At 41.8% G+C, this 18,530-nt stretch overlaps 1 long non-coding RNA gene across 1 annotated transcript; it reads right to left on the reverse strand.

Annotated features, from left to right (window-relative positions):
• Positions 1-4,251: 4,251 nt before the first annotated feature.
• Positions 4,252-8,492, reverse strand: LOC131737374 (uncharacterized). The gene is made up of 6 exons (XR_009328991.1): positions 7,767-8,492; positions 7,457-7,590; positions 6,814-6,887; positions 6,226-6,474; positions 5,473-5,742; positions 4,252-4,736 (listed from the first exon to the last, which is right to left on the reverse strand). It is a non-coding gene; the product is annotated as an uncharacterized LOC131737374 (long non-coding RNA).
• Positions 8,493-18,530: the final 10,038 nt, after the last annotated feature.

Consider the following 18,530-nt stretch of genomic DNA (forward strand, 5'->3'; position numbering starts at 1 on the left):
CGATGCGCCGAGCGTCGAGGTGCGTGCGCCGAGCGTCGAGGTGCGTGCACCGAGCGTCGAGCGCCGAAGCGTCGAGGTGCGTGCACCGAGCGTCGAGGCGTCGATGCGCCGAAGCGTCGAGGTGCGTGCACCGAGCGTCGAGCGCCGAAGCGTCGAGGTGCGTGCACCGAGCGTCGAGGCGTCGAGGTGCGTGCACCGAGCGTCGAGGCGTCGATGCGCCGAAGTCCCCAAGTGCAGATGCGCTAGCACCAAGCGCTGATGCGCTGCACAAAGCGCTGCACCAAGTGGCAAAGCGCCGACACCAAGCGCCTAAGCGCAGCACGCCGGAGCGTGAGTACCGAGCGTAGAACGCTAGCACAGACGCCTAAGTGTCAGCTGACCCGCAGAGCGGAGACGCTAAGTGCTGGTACAGTGTCCTGGATGCTGTGCACTACTTACCTGTTGGTGCTGGGGATTGGGCTTAGTGGTCGTCTTCCTCTGTGTAGTGAATGGGATTTTTTTTTTTTTTTTTTTTTTTTTGAACGCTGCAGCAGTACTAATGGTAGTGATTATGTGACTGGGGCACAATATATGTGGGCACAGTACAACTACCACGCGGTTGTTTTTTTTACACACCGCAGGCAGTACGTGGGAGACAGCAGAGCAGGCTCCACACACGCGGTCTAGCCAAGGCAAGACCGGGGCTACAGACACGCGCGCGGCCAAGGCCAACGCAACGTGCGTCACAAAATATATAATACACACAGAATATATATAATTTTAATTACAAAACCCAAAACACAACACTAATAATCAAAAATAATTATTAACAGGAAAGACGGGAGACCACGAGACAACGTGATGCAAAGCAAAGCGTGAAGGAAATATATAAAAATATATAAAAATATACACACAATTTATATATTCCTTAACAAATAATAACGACTCCGAAGAGTGTAACTGAAATCAACTCAGAGAAGGGGCAATAACCAGCTTCTCAAGCTTAAGCTTATTGAGTACAATCAGCTACGGGCTCTAATACCTACTGCTACCAATGCTGAAGACAAAAGAGGAATTGAGTCTCTGCGCGCTGCGTATAGTAAGCTCCCAAGGGGGCGGGCTTACGTGGCAGCTCGCGCAGAGGCCTATCGGCAGCTTTGCTATAAAAGCTCAGCCAATCGCTACTGCCTGACGGCAATATCCCATACATTGATGGTTATTTTCGACTTGAAAGGGAACTGTGATTTATTACATTTGATTGTTGTTGCTCACTTGCCTTATAATTTCCAGGAACTGGAGGGAAAACACTGCTGTTTGAAGGAACGCAAGATCACCTTGTCCCATCAGCTGCTAAAACTCTTACAGATTCAGGCCTCTTTGAAATGGCGGGAAGAATCATTGGGCACTCCTCCTTACATGGTGGACCAAGAATGTGCAGCTTAAGTCCATCGTTTGCTCATCTCTTCTGTGGATTTCGACTGCACCACACCTCTGAGCCCCAAAGACTGCCCTGATGTGAACGTCAAAGGGGCTATTGTAAAGGTATATTTCTAATGAATTGTTAGTGTGCCTTGTATATTTCAATTAAGGAAAGGTTTTAGTTGCAACAAAGGTATTTGCTCATTACCCATGGTGAGTTTGAATATTCTGAATGTCCAATTAAGTTGCAGTGCTCTGAAGTGGTCCTCGATGAAAAGTTGAAGACAGAAGCAACTGCTATTGGTGTTCACTGGGATCTTCCTATTGTTACAGTTCAAAACAGATACTGGTATGCTCAGCAACTTCTTGTGCATGCATTAAGTATTGCTGTTCTTTATTTTACTTCTTGAATTGTTGTAATGCAAGGGTAATAGTTTAAACAATTGTTATGCCTTTTTTCTCGCTTTTACATTTTTGCTAGGTTGTTGATCGAAGACAGAAAGCTGTCCAACAAGTACAGAAGGGGCTGAAGGAGTGTGGTATTCTGGAAATGGTGCAGAGACAACCTACAACTGTTGGTTTGCTTTTCCCACCTGCTTCTGAAGCTGACATCGATAGAGGCAGGTTTCAGATGTAGTAACCTGAATTTCTGTAAAACTTTATGGAAATAAAAGTATTACTTGTTTAATCTGCGTTTCTTACAAATCTTTTTAAGGTGTTACTTCAGAGAATAGTGTGGCCCAGGCCAGATGATTGGGGTGTTGAATTGCTGTGCAGAGTTACTGCATTCCTCAGAACATTCATTCAGGAAGGTAGATTGTATTCCTAGATGTTGGATTAAGTGTTCCATTATGGCCACAGATTTCAATGGTGATGCACCATACAGTTGTCACCAAAGTTTACACAGCTTAAACTTTTGACGACAACTGTACCCAAGGAGTGCACTTGCAGTTGTTTTATTTGCAGTTATTTAACTTTTGTAATACAGTATATATAATGCAGTTGAACAAACCCTGTGGACTGTAGTACAAATGTGCATTAATAGTTTACTTCAGCAAAGTTCCATGTGAAATCATTCATTCTCACACCTCAGTAAAACTGCATGTTTATTTACAAAATTACACCCTTGCATGTTTTTATTTATATACTAATTTGTAATACTTCTCTTGTTTACCTCAAGGAAGTCAACATGAGTTCAAAAACCTGATCAAGTTCTGGATTGGATGGGAAATGCTGCCTACAAGTCTGCATGTTGAAATAAAAGATGATGTGGATTTTCCTGTGGCATCAACCTGCTTTGAAACTCTAAAAATTCCAACCAAGTACAGAACATATCAGCTGTAATGCTGGATTTGGGCAGGTGTAAATCTGAAGTGTTTTTAGCGGTGTGCAGAGGAAGCTTTTTAAAAGTTCTAAAGTTACTTTTTCCTAGCATACCTGTCTAATTGTTTTGGAATAAAAAGGTAAAAAGTTGTTCAAATGTCATGGCGGGTGCCATGTTAAAGTGTGGCACTCCTGTAGAAAGCCTTAGACTAGTAGTTTTCAAAATGAATGATAGATTTAAGCTTTCATTTCGAACTTTTTTGCAAGTTTTGTTTTTAAATTGAAAATGCAAATGCGGTGGTTTTAAAGGGTACACTCCCCTTAATGTGAAACAAATTGCACTTAGTCCATGTAAAACCCATTCTTAAATTACCTGTTGTGAAATGTTACTGTTTTATATCCTACTGGTTTTATATAAAGGACATTTGAATCATTGAGATGAAGAACCTTAGATTTAATATGTGTTCATTTAAGTTTAATTTGTATAATGGAACAAACCAAGGTACAAGGTGTTGTCAAAACTACTGCAAATTCACACATGGTTGACTTCTGATTTGAAGTGATACTTTCTTTTAAAAAATTCTTATCTGGCATTTTGTATCTTGCTTAGATTTCTGTCATGTTGTAAAGTTTGATAATGACAAGTTTGACAAAAATGAATGTGGTGGAAAGAAAAAAAAAAAAAACTTCTGCAAGGTGTTTTGCATATTAAAACTGTTTTCAGAAATAAGTGGCAGGGAGTGCAATTTCTTATTGGTATCATTTGTAAGAAGATATTCAGACTGGAGATCAGGTTTCAAGGAATCAAAATGTATTTCAATAGTGCTGGGAGCCCCTCGCAAGGCACAATTCAACTCACTTTTTCTCTTATACCTTCTTGGGTAAGGGTGTCGCCAGCAGCAAAAAATGAGAAAGGTAAGGTTTTAAACAAAACAGTAATTACATGGGAATATATGGTTGCCAAGGTTATTCATGACCTCACATTGGCGTCTGACCACTACTCATTTTGGGTGTTCAGCTAAATAATATCTTCTAACACAGCTGTATATTTAGTGAAATATCAAATAGCATAAATGTATAGCTCATTTAACTTGTGTAATACCATTGAAATGTATCCGCCTTTGCTGCGTCACAGACAAGATAGCTCAAAGGTTTGTCTTGTACAAGGCCTAGAACCCTGACAGAGAAGTTCAGTTTCTTTTTTCACACAAACTGCCGATTAAGGAATCATGTAAACTGAAATATATGCAAAGCCTTGAATGCTGCAGCCTTAGCAATGTGGTTTTTTTTTTAGTAAGGGAGAGGTTACTAGCACATCACCTTAATCCAGTGGTTCCCAAACTGGTCCTGGAGCGCACCCCGCCCTGCTGATATTTGTTCCAACTGAGCTCTTAATTACCTAATTGAACCCTCAATTGAATTGTTAGTTGAACTAAGGATTCAATTAAGCAATTGAGAGCTCAGTTGTAATAAAAACCAGGGGGGGGGGGGGGGGTGCAGCAGGACAAGAATAAAAAAACCGCTGCCTCAATCAGACTCTGTGCCTGATGTTTCAAATTAAATTCTACTAGTTTCTTTGATTAGTTGTGTACTTTATTGTGACTTTAAAATATTTAGGAAAAAACAATACATTTATATAATAATCTAAATAATAAAAATGTTATTAAAGGGTGGTAAGAACAAAGACTTCATTTAAATATTTTCTCAGAAACTTTGTTGCTTTGGACAGTGCGTCAATAATAAAAACAAATAACACTTTTAGGATGTGTTGACTTCAAGTAGGAGCTGGAAGTTGAACCTTGTGAAATAAATCACAAAATATTATTCAGGTGATCAACAGTATTTACATATAAGTCCAGTCCACTTTCTAATGTCTCACAAGTGGGTCTCGAAAGGGTGCAAAGCTCTTCCTCTGATAAAGGCCTTCTAAGGTTGATTTCAGGAATTAAAACTCCTCTGTTGTTATCTTCAAACTGGCCTTCTGAAGACCAGTCAACACCATATTCTCCATCCACCTTAGACATTTAAAAAATACAATCGGTTTGCAAGGAGATTAGCGCATGTCTTTAGTCACAAACTACAAGTAACATTTATAGACTTCGAGCCCTACTTTGAAAATGATTTACTGATTATTTAGGACAATACATGTTGGATACTGTAACATACTTAGTTTAAAGTACTCCAAAAATATAGTAAGTTGTATTACATTACAGGCCCGTTTTGCAGACCATGCTCAGCAGTAGATTACCTAAATAGTCCAAGATTAGTCCAAACCAGAGGCTGTGAAAGCACATTTTTTTTTATATATATATATATATATATATATATATATATATATATATACATATATATATATAAAATATAAAAATATATTTTATATATATATATATATAATATAAAAATATATTTTGGTCAATGAACTCTAGAAAGATGTTCCTACTAAGGGAAGATAATAAACATGCATTCTGTATTGATTACTTTTAAATATTTAGTATTTCAAAGTACAGATGTATTGTACCTCCTAACAAAAAATGAAAATATGGATATTCAAAAATTTAAAAGCATTATCCAAAGTTAACTTTTATACTACTGTATTTCAAGTAGGAATTTAAAATAACTGCCCTCACCCCACCCACACACCAAAAACAACCACCAAACAAAAAGTATTACTTCCATATCTGTTTACCCTGGATTTTTTCTTCCTTTTACACAATTATTACGGGGCACATAGCTACAAGTCCTTCACAATACCTGTCGGGGGTCAGATGATATCCCAGAAGATATTCCTCTGATCCACATTTGCAGTGGTGATGATTTCCTGTTGACCGTATGCGGTGATGGTTCCAGCCTCTTCTGAAAGACTCTAAAAGGTTTTGCAACTGGGGAAGAAATACCCAGTGAAGTGCAAACAAGTGCACTTCATTTTCAGGGTGCCACACACCCCTGGCTTCCATCTCGTAGAACATGTGGTAAAAGGTTTCCAACACGCAGATGAAAACATCACGCCACAAGCACTCAATCCTATTAAATTGAAAAAATAAAAGAATATTGTTACATTTAGTTAAGGAAGGGGTGAGGAATCATGTTTGAGGGCCAGTGACCCTCGTGGTTTTTGTTCCAACTGTGCCCTAATTCAGTGTTTCCCAATCCTGGTCCCGGGGACCCACTGCCCTGCTTGTTTTTGTTCCAATCGAACTCTCATGTCTAAAATTGTATTAAGTAACTTTTAATATATATATTTTTTTTTAAATCATTTTTTTACATGTGTCACCATTTCAAAAGATGGTACTGTTGCTTCTTAAATATTTTGGGGCCTAGATAGGCATTTAGTGTATCCAGTTCAATAAATAGACTCACTGAGGAATTTGATAGTACAAAAAACCAGTAGACACTGCGGCCTTCCAGGAAGTTATGAAAAAAGCTGTCCCCCAATATGAATCATAAAAATTTAGTTCCAACAATTTGGCAACTTACAAGTTTCATTATATTACATGACAAACTTACCTCTGGTTATGAACACTTTTTCCAGCAATATGGCTGTTTCTGTCTGTACCCATTACCGACACCATGAATCTTGCAACATCAGTGTTTTCACGTCCTTTATCTGAACGAACTCTAGATGGTTGCCCATATTCTTGTACGGCATTGAAGAAAGACTGGAACACCGTTGCAGCATGGTTATTAGCTGCAGCTTTCAGGTAAACTACCATCCTGCTGTATCCATCAATTCCACCATGTACTACTATCCGCCACCTGTAAATTCAAAATATATCAAGCATTAAGCAACTCTAGAATTCAATAATAGTTATTAGTTTGCAATAAAAATAAATTGCAATCGCTGTATCTTAGCCCAGGTTTTGTTAGATGTAAGTTGAGTGTTCAACTGACAAGTCATATAATGTAATGAAACAAAATAGCAATGTTCAAATAGATTTAAAACTAATATGTAATATCCACAACAGTCCTCAAAAGTTTACATAGAATGGGGTCTGTAAACTTTGAGATAACTGTACATGACAGACCTAATGAGTTTATGGTTGCCATCAATGTGCCACAGACTCTGCGGTGCTGCACACTGTAGGATCTTCTCACCGTGTGCAGGGACAAGGCACGCTCTAAAACGCCTTCAGGATCAACCCTCTCCATGGATTCCATGACTGATGCATCTGTTAAAAAATATGCAGTTAATCTTTTGAAATATAACTTTTGATATTGGTGATGATAAACAAATAAATGATCAATGACCTGTGAATCTATTCTTATCAAAAATAAATAATTTCTCCAATGCCTTTATCTACAGCAACTTGCATTTATACAACTGGGCATTTTCACTGGAGTACCTTCTTCAAGGGTTCAACAGCAGTGCCCCACCCAGGATTTCAACCCACAACCTTCCATTCCAGAGCCTCCACACCTATAACTGAAGCTAGCATTTAGGCAAATGCTATTTACTGTGGCTAAATTTTAATCTACATGAAGTAACTGGTTGTCTAAGACCTGAACTACCAATATATAAAAGAATGGTACGAGGGATTCTAAAGCAGATGTTAAAGCACAATTGCTAAAGATGATGCTAGAGCACATATGGGTAACGGAATATAAAACACGCTTTATATTTTTTCAAAAAAGTATTTTTTGGCCTATATTATTAGCTGGATATGATTACATTTTACATCATTTATTTCAAATTGCTTCTACAAATAAAACATTATTTTATTATATATTTTTTAAATACCTGTAATACTGATTCCTTCCCCTCGAAGGAATCCCTGCATCATTCTGTACCCAGTGTTGGGGTGCTTCAGGAGTATCCGAAGGACTTCTGCATCAATCTGTTCTTCTGTCAGACTGGTGTAAAAATCAGCTACCCTAATGAAGTAAATCAGTACAACGGTAATACAGTAAATAGGTAATAAATACAACCAAAGACTAACTACATTTACTTTAAAAAAAAAAAAAAGAAAAAAAAAACCTTTAAAAAAGTAAATGCATTAAAATACCCAGAAAATTTCCACAAACGTTTGTAATAATCATGTCGAACTAACCTTAATCAAACTCATCCATCCGACGTCTAACACTAAGTATACTGGCTATGTCAGGTACAGTAATTCCATACTCCAGATAGGTTTCCAAACAGGATTTTGAAATTATGTACGCAGGTCTTCCGGGACAACCACTTAATCACTTCTGGTGACATTGTCGAAGTGGTTGGCAAAGGGCATTTCTCTATTTCACATTTGACCAGGTGCTGCAACTCTGCAATCAAACTATATAAATCTTCAGGGAATTCAGCCTCAGAAACGGCTTGCAGCTCTTTTATTCTATAAAGTAGCCAGTCGATTTTATAGGAGGCATAGTCCCAGTTGTTTATTCCACTCTCGATTTCATTTGCCAACATAAAACATCTCGATTTCATTTGCCATCTTAAAATCGCAGCTGCCATTTTGTCGGATGTTCTTAATGGTAACACAAACAATGTTTACCGTAAGCTATGCATTATCTGCAGTAGTACATCTGTATGAGAGAGAATTGTTTCTGAATACTGTTTTTAAAATAACATTTTAATATCGCATGCTAATGTAGTTAGGACGTATCCAACATATTGTGAAGAACCTGCTGAGCTTGAGTCGGAGGTGGGGCGCGAACCTGGGACCTCCAGACTACAACGCACGCACTACCACTACTCAGGAGTTCATTACAATCATATCCACAATTTACATCAGTAACCTATCAACAACTGCTGCTTTCTATTACTCATGTATTTTTTTAAAATGTCGATCTTAGTAAAAAAAAAAAAAAAAAAAACAGTACTTATGAGATTTTAAAGTTGCCACGCTACTGCTCTAAACGGTCTGCGTAAAATATTTTCCAAACCAAACGTTCCCTCACCACCGCAACAACAACAAGCCTTGTTTCACAATTACAGCACTATCGATCGAACCCGCCCTCTTACGTCTGATTGGTTCAAAACTGGTACTTCGCGACGGTCAAAACCTGCCCCCTCAGGTGATTGACAACCTTTAAAAAGAGTTCGTTTGCCAAAAGAAATTGAAAGATCAATTGGCAATTGAAATTGAAAGATCAATTGGCAATTGAAATTGAAAGATCAATTGACAAATGAAATTGAAAGATCAATTGGCAAATGAAATTGAAAGATCAATTGGCAATTGAAATTGAAAGATCAATTGACAAATGAAATTGAAAGATCAATTGGCAAATGAAATTGAAAGATTAATTGGCAAATTAAATTGAAAGATCATTTGGCAAACAGCTAAATAAATTACTGAATTGACAAATTAATTTAAGAATTAATTTATAAATTAATTTATGAATTAACGAATTAATTTATGAATTAATTTATGAATTGACAAATTAATTTATGAATTGACACATTAATTTTGACCCTTATAATGCTCCATAGTGTACACCCCCGTTACTGAACGACCAAGTGGAGATACCTAGGGCGTGCGACGTGTCAAACATAAACAGAAGAGCCAATACAAGGACTCTATTAACCCTAAAATAAAGTACAAGTGTATATGGGTACTGCTTCTTTGTATGCTTGTCGCATGGCTTCTAAATATATTATTCTTTGGGGGTTGTATTCTGTAAGAATGTGAAACAGCTAGTTTAGAGATATGCTGATTGTAGTGTTACGTTTAACAGGAAGCTTTCTGTTTTAAAACAGCTAGTTTAGAGATATGATCATTTTCTTTATACATACCGTGGTTAACGTTGAAATGATTCCCTTTGTAAAGGGTATTTTGTATCCTCTTTATGCAATATGCTTTGTTGTTCTCATTCATACTGTTTGTAAATGCCCAGTCATTCTACAGGGTAATGATTAGTTTAATCTTTGTTCTTTTATAACATATCTATTATAATTTGACAGCAATAAATCTTAATCTGATGGAAAATAAACAATTCCAAAATAAATGAGTCCCAAATAACTTCTGTAGAGAATTATTTTTCTATCCACATGTATGAAATATACCACAAGGGTGTTTGATAAGATTTTCAGGTATTTTAAGTATGTCATTTTGTTTCAAGATCTAAAATTAATATGTTAAAATAATGCAAATCCTTAAGAACATAAGAAAGTTTACAAACGAGAGGAGGCCATTCAGCCCATCTTGCTCGTTTGGTTGTTAGTAGCTTATTGATCCCAGAATCTCATCAAGCAGCTTCTTGAAGGATCCCAGGGTGTCAGCTTCAACAACATTACTGGGGAGTTGGTTCCAGACCCTCACAATTCTCTGTGTAAAAAAGTGCCTACTATTTCCTGTTCTGAATGCCCCTTTATCTAATCTCCATTTGTGACCCCTGGTCCTTGTTTCTTTTTTCAGGTCAATAAAGTCCCCTGGGTCGACACTGTCTATACCTTTTAGGATTTTAAATGCTTGAATCAGATCACTGCGTAGTCTTCTTTGTTCAAGACTGAATAGATTCAATTCTTTTAGCCTGTCTGCATACGACATGCCTTTTAAACCCGGGATAATTCTGGTTGCTCTTCTTTGCACTTTCTAGAGCAGCAATATCCTTTTTGTAACGAGGTGACCAGAACTGAACACAATATTCTAGGTGAGGTCTTCCTAATGCATTGTAAAGTTTAAACATTACTTCCTTTGATTTAAATTCAACACTTCTCACAATATATCCGAGCACCTTGTTGGCCTTTTTTATAGCTTCCCCACACTGTCTGGATGAAGACATTTCTGAGTCAACATAAACTCCTAGGTCTTTTTCATAGATTCCTTCTTCAATTTCTGTATCTCTGTGATAGAGAGAGAAAGGATCGATGCTGTAAATCTCCCTCCCGATTAGAAAGGGAGCTGTGTAATGGGGAAGGTATGCTGCCTCCTAGATCTACCACCTCGGTGGTAGGTGGAAACCGGAAGGTGACCATATTAGGAGGGGTGCGTAGCTCCAAGTACTCAAGACGATTCCATTGCAGTCAGCTGCGGGGCAGCCCTCTATTGGAGAAACCATGGCGACGCGTTGACTGCAGGGAGGAGTTTGCTGGGTAAAAAGGGGAAGCAGCTACGTCAAAACCTCCCCTTGCGCTGAGTTAAAAAGCGATCGGCCGGAGCCGATGTTTGTTTTTTGTGATTACGTGTTTTGTTTTTGTGTGTTAACAGAGGAGCAGGAGGACGGGAGGCTGTAGCCAGTGTAAAACGACTGGACCCACTCGGGTTCGTTGCCCCTTTAAAAATACGACCCAGGACACTGAAATTGATTTTCTTGCGCGGTTGCGCTATTTTTTTTAATCAACAACAAACAAAACAAAACACGCAAAATAAACACTTATCTCTGTACGAGCACTAACTGACACACAGGAACACCCTTCCTAACACGGGACAGCTAAGCTGTTTTCTCGACCTTTCCAAAACACCGGTTTAACACCGCACTTACTTTTCTTCTCTTCCTCTGGCTACTCTGAGACAGCGCACCTCTTCTGCCTCCTTCTACTCAGCAGCCTCGAGCAGACTGCCTGCTCTCCTTTTAAACCCTGCACCTTGGTCTAATTCCCCAATAACGCCCAGGTGCGGATGATCATTAATAATAAAACAATTAAACTAAACAATAAAGCAATACAATCAAACAATTAACAAAACTAAATGAAACAATAAAACAATACAATACAAAACTGTGCATTTCTCTCGCAGGGAGGTTTTAACCCCCTCCCTGCTGTCTCTCACAACCCGCTATCTTACACCAGTGAGCCAGCACATACCCCAGACCACGACCCTCATCGCACAGCACTTCACAGCACAGCGCACGCACCACAAACCCTGGAAGAGAAGAGCACATTTTCGTGCACGGAGGACTGTGGTTATTGGAGTGTGTTTTGTTTACTTTTGTTTTAGCTGGACGCTGTTGAGTTTTGCCCCATTACCATCGCTTTTGTCAAAGTAGGAATGAGGCCTCTAGTAGTCATTAGGAGAGATTTGGAAGAGGTCCTCGCTCCACCTGTCCTGGCTCGGACTGCCACAGCTCAGACTGCCCTTGGATGTGTAGCCCTTAGACGGCTGGCGCTTTGTTGCAACTATTTTTAAGGTTCTGTTAAGAAGTTCGAGTTCATTGAATGACTACAATGACCAAAAGGAAACAGAACAGACAGGAAGAAGTTAACAAGAATTCCACGTGTGTTTTTTCTGCACAAACTAAGAGCTCAGTTTCAGCAATATTTTTATATTTTGTTGTTTGATACTTTATACAGATGTTCGACACAGTTTGTGACAATTACAAAGAAAAAATAAAAAAAAGTTTTCGCTAAGAAAAGAAACCTTGTAGTCGGTTATTATTTAGACTCTAGCTACGCTATATTTTGGTGCCAAAGAACTCGGGATTGAAAAAGAAATGACCGAACACATGGATAGAATGAAACGGAAACGGGGTACTATCCGAACCTCTACAACAAAGCTGCTGAACCGCATAGAAGGGGAGCTGAACAATGCGGATCCAGACACAGAGAAGCTCCGGGAGCTGCTGACACTCTTGTCAACAAAGGAGGAAAGTCTGTAGACCTGGATAAAGCTATTGAAGATGAAACGCCGCTAGATGAGCTGGAGGCAGAAATCGAAAGCACACAGGATTACAAGGACCACATCATTCTATGTTAGAGCCGCGCTAGCAGAGCTATACAGAGGGAGCGGGATGCCGTGAGTAATGCTGCTCGTTTGAGCACCGCTAGTACCGGTACTGATAGAATGACAATGAACAGACAGACAGTTAAACTGCCGAAGCTGATTATTGAAAAGTTTTCTGGTGAATTCAGTTTGTGGCGAGATTTTTGGAGTCAGTATGAGACGGCTGTTCATAATAATGACAGCCTATCTAAAACTGAAAAGTTTAACTATCTCAAATCATATTTGAGCGGATCAGCTGCAAAGGCGGTTGCGGGACTTACGTTGTCAGATGATAATTATGACGCAGCAGTAGGCATTCTCCGGAACAGATTTGGACGCAAAGATCTTATAATCAATGCTCACATGAATAAACTGTTAAACTTGACTCCAGTGAAAAAATCGTCAAACACAACAGCTTTGCGTCAACTGTATGATGAGTGTGAGATCCAAATACGCAGTTTAGAGGCAATGGGTGTAGTTTCAGACACGTATGGCAGCTTGCTGTGCCCGATTTTACTGCAAATGATTCCTGATGACATCACTCTTGAGTTTAGTCGTCAGAAAGATACAGATGATGAGTGGAAGGTGCCAGAACTCATAAGCTTTCTTCAGAAGGAAGTATAGAGTAGAGAGAGAGCGTTACATTTGACTAAAGCAAACAGTGTTCACAAGCTAGATCACAAGTCAGAAAACTGTTCTGAGTTTAGTGTTGCAGTCAGAAAAGAAAAACTGAAAAAAATAGGAAGATGCTTTGTGTGCCTAGGACACAGACATATAGCCAAGTTCTGCAAGGTTAAAGGTGCTTCATGTCCTACGTGTGGGAGGAGACACCACAAAGCAGTGTGTGATCAAAGTGAAGTACAAAACCCTGTTGTTTCCAACAGTGCCAGTGATGCTGTTATTTCATCTGTCATTCCAAGTGATTTCACCATGAAAACCAGCTACCGGAAGACTGTGCTGCTGCAGACAGCTAAAGCCTGGGCAGAAGGCCCTGCCGGCAGAAGGGTTGTGCGTTGCCTGCTAGATGGAGGCAGTCAGAGAAGCTTTATACGTGAGGACGTCGCCAAAGCTCTGAAGCTCCCAGTGGTAAGAGAAGAGACGCTCAACCTGCACACATTTGGCTCAGATGCTCCAGTAATGACTCAACGCAAAACAGTTAAACTGATCCTTAAGAACATCTGGGACAGACAGCAGAGAGTGGAAATAGAGGCATTAGAGACTCCACAGGTCTGCACAGCCGTGATGAAGGTACCAGGTGAGCACTTAAGACAGAGCTAGAAGAGAAAGGGCTGCAGCTAGCAGATTTTCCTGAAGAAAATGAACAAGATTCTGAACTAGCAGTGCTCATCGGTGGAGATCATTATTGGCAGGTTGTGTCCGGCGGGGTGGCGATGCTGGCAGGGGCTCTGGTTGCTCTTGAGAGCATGATTGGATGGGCTGTACAAGGACCAGTTCCAATCTCCAGTATGATGACAGGTGCTTCAAGTGTTGGGATTATGCATGTCAGCCTGGATGAAGAAACTCTTGTTTCAAAACAACTGCATGCATTTTGGGAGCTGGAGTCGCTTGGCATTGCTGGAGCGCGAGATGGGAAATCAGAAGCTGATACAGATGCACTGCAGAACTTTGAAAAGACAGTGAGATATAAGGAAGGCAGATATGAAGTTGAGTTGCCATGGCGACATGAGAGACCAGACCTACCGGACAATTACAGGATTGCGAAGAAAAGGTTTGACAGCCTACTGAGAAGATTCAGGACAGACGTGACGCTGTACGACAGGTACAATGGAGTGATTCAAGAATATCTTGAACAAGACATGGCGGAGGAAGTGGCTGCAGATGATATGTTAAACGAAGCCACCAAAAATGTGACATACTATTTACCTCATCACGCAGTCGTGAGAGAAGATAAGACTACAACAAAACTGAGAGTCGTGTTCGATGCATCGTCACACGAAGATGGATGCTCATCATTAAATGATTGTTTGTTAACTGGACCCAATTTGAATCCCGAGTTATTAGGCATCTTGATTAAATTTCGACAGCATAGAATTGCTTTCATGGCAGACATCACAAAGGCTTTTTTTGCAGATATCCCTGGCTGAAAAGGATCAAGATGCAGTGAGATTCCTTTGGACAGATGGTCCTCCAGTTAAACACGACGAAAGGAAGCTACATGTTTTGCGAATGACCAGAGTGCTGTTTGGAGCTTCACCTAGCCCATTTTTGTTGGCGGCTACCATTCGACATCATCTGAAACAATATGAAGTGTCACATCCACAAGTTGTTGAGATGTTAAGGGAGTCACTTTACGTCGATGACTTCATTGCAAGCTCAGAAGGTGAGGAAGAAGCTCAATACATTACTAACATGGCTAAGGAAAAGTTGCTCACAGCCGGCATGACACTTTGTAAGTGGATGACAAATTCGCTAGAGCTGAGAACGCGCTGGCAGGAGAACGCAGTTGACCAGACCACGGGGTTGAAAATTCATAGAACAGTGCTGAAAGTGTTAGGCTTAGTGTGGAGGCCGGAATCGGACGATTTCGTGTTTGACCTGCGACCTCTTCTTGACTTCATGAAGGGACGAAGGAACACTAAGAGAAGCGTTCTGCAATCTGCAGCACGAATTTTCTATTATTATTATTATTATTATTATTATAATTATTATTATTATTATTATTATTATTTATTTCTTAGCAGACGCCCTTATCCAGGGCGACTTACAATCGTAAGCAAATACATTTCAAGTGTTACAATACAAGTAATACAATAAGAGCAAGAAATACAATAACTTTTGTTCAAGCAAAGTACAAGTGTGACAAACCACAATTCAATAATACAGCAGATAATAGCGATAGTTACATCAGGATATGATTAAATAGTGGTAGTTACATCAGGATATGATTAAATACAACATACTACAGGTTAAACACTTGGCAGATTACAGTATTCTGAAGTACAGGATTAAATGCAGTAAAATAGGGGCAGATAAGAGCAAAATAAAGCACATTTAAATGAAGGGTGATAGTGTCCCAGGATACAAACAGAGGAGTTCTACAGGTGCTCTTTGAAGAGGTGAGTCTTAAGGAGGCGCCGGAATGTGGTCAGGGACTGGGCAGTCCTGACATCTGTAGGAAGGTCATTCCACCACTGCGGAAAAAGGGTGGAGAAGGAGCGGGCTCTGGAGGCAGGGGAGCGTAGCGGAGGTAGAGCCAGTCTTCTAGTGCAGGTGGAGCGGAGAGGTCGAGTGGGGGTGTAGGGAGAGATGAGGGTCTGGAGATAGCTGGGTGCAGTCTGGTCAAGGCATCTGTAGGCTAGTACAAGAGTCTTGAACTGGATGCGAGCGGTGATCGGGAGCCAGTGGAGCGAGCGGAGTAGTGGAGTAGCGTGGGTGAAGCGAGGCAGAGAGAACACCAGGCGGGCAGCAGAGTTCTGGATGAGCTGGAGCGGATGGGTGGCGGATGCAGGGAGGCCAGCCAGGAGGGAGTTGCAGTAGTCTAGGCGGGAGAGTACCAGGGCCTGGACCAGGAGCTGGGTAGCATAGTTGGTGAGGAAGGGTCGGATTCTTCGGACGTTGCTCAGGAAGAATCGGCAAGTGCGTGCCAGAGTGGAGATGTGCTGGGAATAAGAGAGGCAAGGGTCCAGGGTGACTCCAAGGTTCTTAGCGGAGGAAGAGGGAGAGAGTGTGGTAGATTCCAGAGGAACAGAGATAGAGAGATCAGAGGAGGGGGGGGGAGGAGGGAAAGAAAAGGAGGTCAGATTTAGAGAGGTTGAGTTTGATGTGATGCGAGTGCATCCAGGAGGAAATAGCAGACAGACAGGTAGAGATACGGGAGGAGATGGTGGAGTCAGAGGTGGGGAAGGAGAGGAAAATCTGAGCATCATCAGCATAGAAATGGTATGAGAAACCATAGGATGCGATGAGGGGGCCCAGGGAGCGGGTGTAGAGAGAGAACAGGAGAGGACCCAAGACTGACCCTTGGGGGACTCCAGTTAAGAGAGGGTGAGGTGTGGAGGTTGCTCCACGCCAGGTTACCTGGTAAGTGCGGTTGGAGAGGTAGGAGGAGAACCAGGCCAGAGCAGTGCCAGAGATCCCCAGGTCAGCAAGAGATGATAGTAGAATAGAGTGATCAACAGTGTCAAAGGCAGCAGACAGGTCGAGGAGAATTAGGACAGAGGAGAGAGAGGCAGCTCGGGCACACTTAAGTGAGTTGGTGACTGACTCCGGTTTCAGTGGAGTGAGCAGAGCGGAAGCCAGATTGGAGAGGGTCAAGCAGAGAGTGGTTGGACAGGAAAGCAGAGAGCTGGCGGTGTACAGTCCGCTCGAGGGTTTTGGAGAGGAAGGGTAGGAGGGAGACAGGACGGTAGCTCTGGAGGGAGGTGGGGTCGAGGGTAGGTTTTTTGAGGAGGGGAGTGATAGAGGCTTTTTTGAAGGCAGAGGGAAAGATACCAGAAAGTAGAGAGGTGTTGAGGGGGGAGGAGATGAAGGGGAGTAGAGCAGGAGCAGCAGCTTGAAAGAGGTGAGTGGGGAGGGGGTCCAAGGCACACGTGGTGGGTTTGTGACCCTGGAGCAGGGAGGAGAGGTCAGAGTCTGAGAGGGGCAAGAAGGTGGAGAAGGAGGGCGAGTTAGTAGGGGATGTAGTGGGTGTAGGGGTTGGAGCAGGAGGGGGTGTGGGGGAGGGAGAGGTGTTAAAGAGTTTGCGGATATATGAGATTTTAGAAGAGAAGAAGGAGGCAAAGTCATCAGGGGAGATAGAGGAGGGAGGAGGAGGGGGGAGGGTTTAGGAGGGAGGAGAAGGTAGAGAATAGTTTACGTGGGTTGTTAGTGGAGGCTTGGATTACAGATTGGAAATAAGTACATTTAGCATAGGAGAGAGTAGAGGAGAAGGAGGAGAGGAGAGTGCGGTAAAGGTCTACGGCAGCAGGGAGTTTGGTTCTCTTCCATTTCTTTTCAACAGATCGCAGTGTGATTCTTGCCGAGCGGAGCACAGAGGAGAGCCAAGGATGGGGAGGGGAGGGGCGAGCAGGTCGGGAGGTGAGGGGACAGAGGGAGTCGAGGGAGGAGGTGAGTGAGGAGAAGAGGGTGGAGGTAGCAGAGTCTACGGAGAGTTGTGAAAAGGAGTCGATAGGAGGGAGGTGAGAGAGAGCTGTGGAGGCAAGGACAGAGGGGGAGAGAGAGCGGAGGTTACGGCGAGAGGTGATAGTGGGGGTAGGAGGAGCAGGGAGAGGGGGGAGAGACAGAGAAAAAGAGATGAAATAGTGATCAGAGAGGTCCAGGGGGGTGACAGAGAGGGTGGAGGGGCAGCAGGCCCTGGAGAAGGTGAGGTCCAGTTGACAGCCAGCTTTGTGGGTAGGAGGGGACAGAGAGAGACAGAAGTCGAAGGAGTGAAGGAGAGGGAGGAATCCAGCAGAGTGGCTTTTTAACTCCTTTAACTCCTTTAACTATTCGTGTAAAATGTCTCTTCCAAGAAATGTGGGAAAGAGGATTGGACTGGGATGAAGAGCTTCCACCAGACTTGTCTGACAGATGGCAACGATGGTGTCTAGAGCTGCCACATTTACATCACTTGTCCATACCAAGATGGTATTGTGCAGGAACGAAGGGGGGAATCAGTCCCGTCCGGCAGTTGCATGTGTTCTGTGATGCAAGTGAAAGAGCGTACAGCGCAGTGCCTCCCTTACCAAGAGACAGAATTACAGAAGCACCACCATTTGAGGTTACAGACGTGGACTTTGCGGGACCACTGTACGTGAAGGTGAATGCATCCACAAGAAAGGCGTACATTGCTTTGTTCACTTGTGCTGTGACTAGGGCAATACATTTAGAGCTTGTTTCTGACCAGACTACAGAAAATTTCCTGTTGGCTTTGAGAAGATTTATAGCTAGACGGGGACTGTGTAAGACAATCTACTCTGACAATGCGAAGTCCTTTAAGAGAGCTGATCTGGATCTGAGTGAGCTATGGAAGACAATGAAAGATACTAATCTTCAGAATTTTTTTTCTGAGAAAGGCATTGTTTGGAAGTTCATTGTGGAGCGTGCAACGTGGTGGGGTGGATTCTGGGAGAGATTAGTCAGATCTGTGAAGACCTGCTTAAAGAAAATCCTGGGGAAGTCCTCTCTGAACTTTGAAGAGCTGAGCACCATTCTGACTGAAGTAGAGTCAATTCTAAATTC

This window comes from Acipenser ruthenus, chromosome 6, assembly GCF_902713425.1.
Source record: "Acipenser ruthenus chromosome 6, fAciRut3.2 maternal haplotype, whole genome shotgun sequence".
In the NCBI taxonomy this organism is placed as follows: Eukaryota; Metazoa; Chordata; class Actinopteri; order Acipenseriformes; family Acipenseridae; genus Acipenser; species Acipenser ruthenus.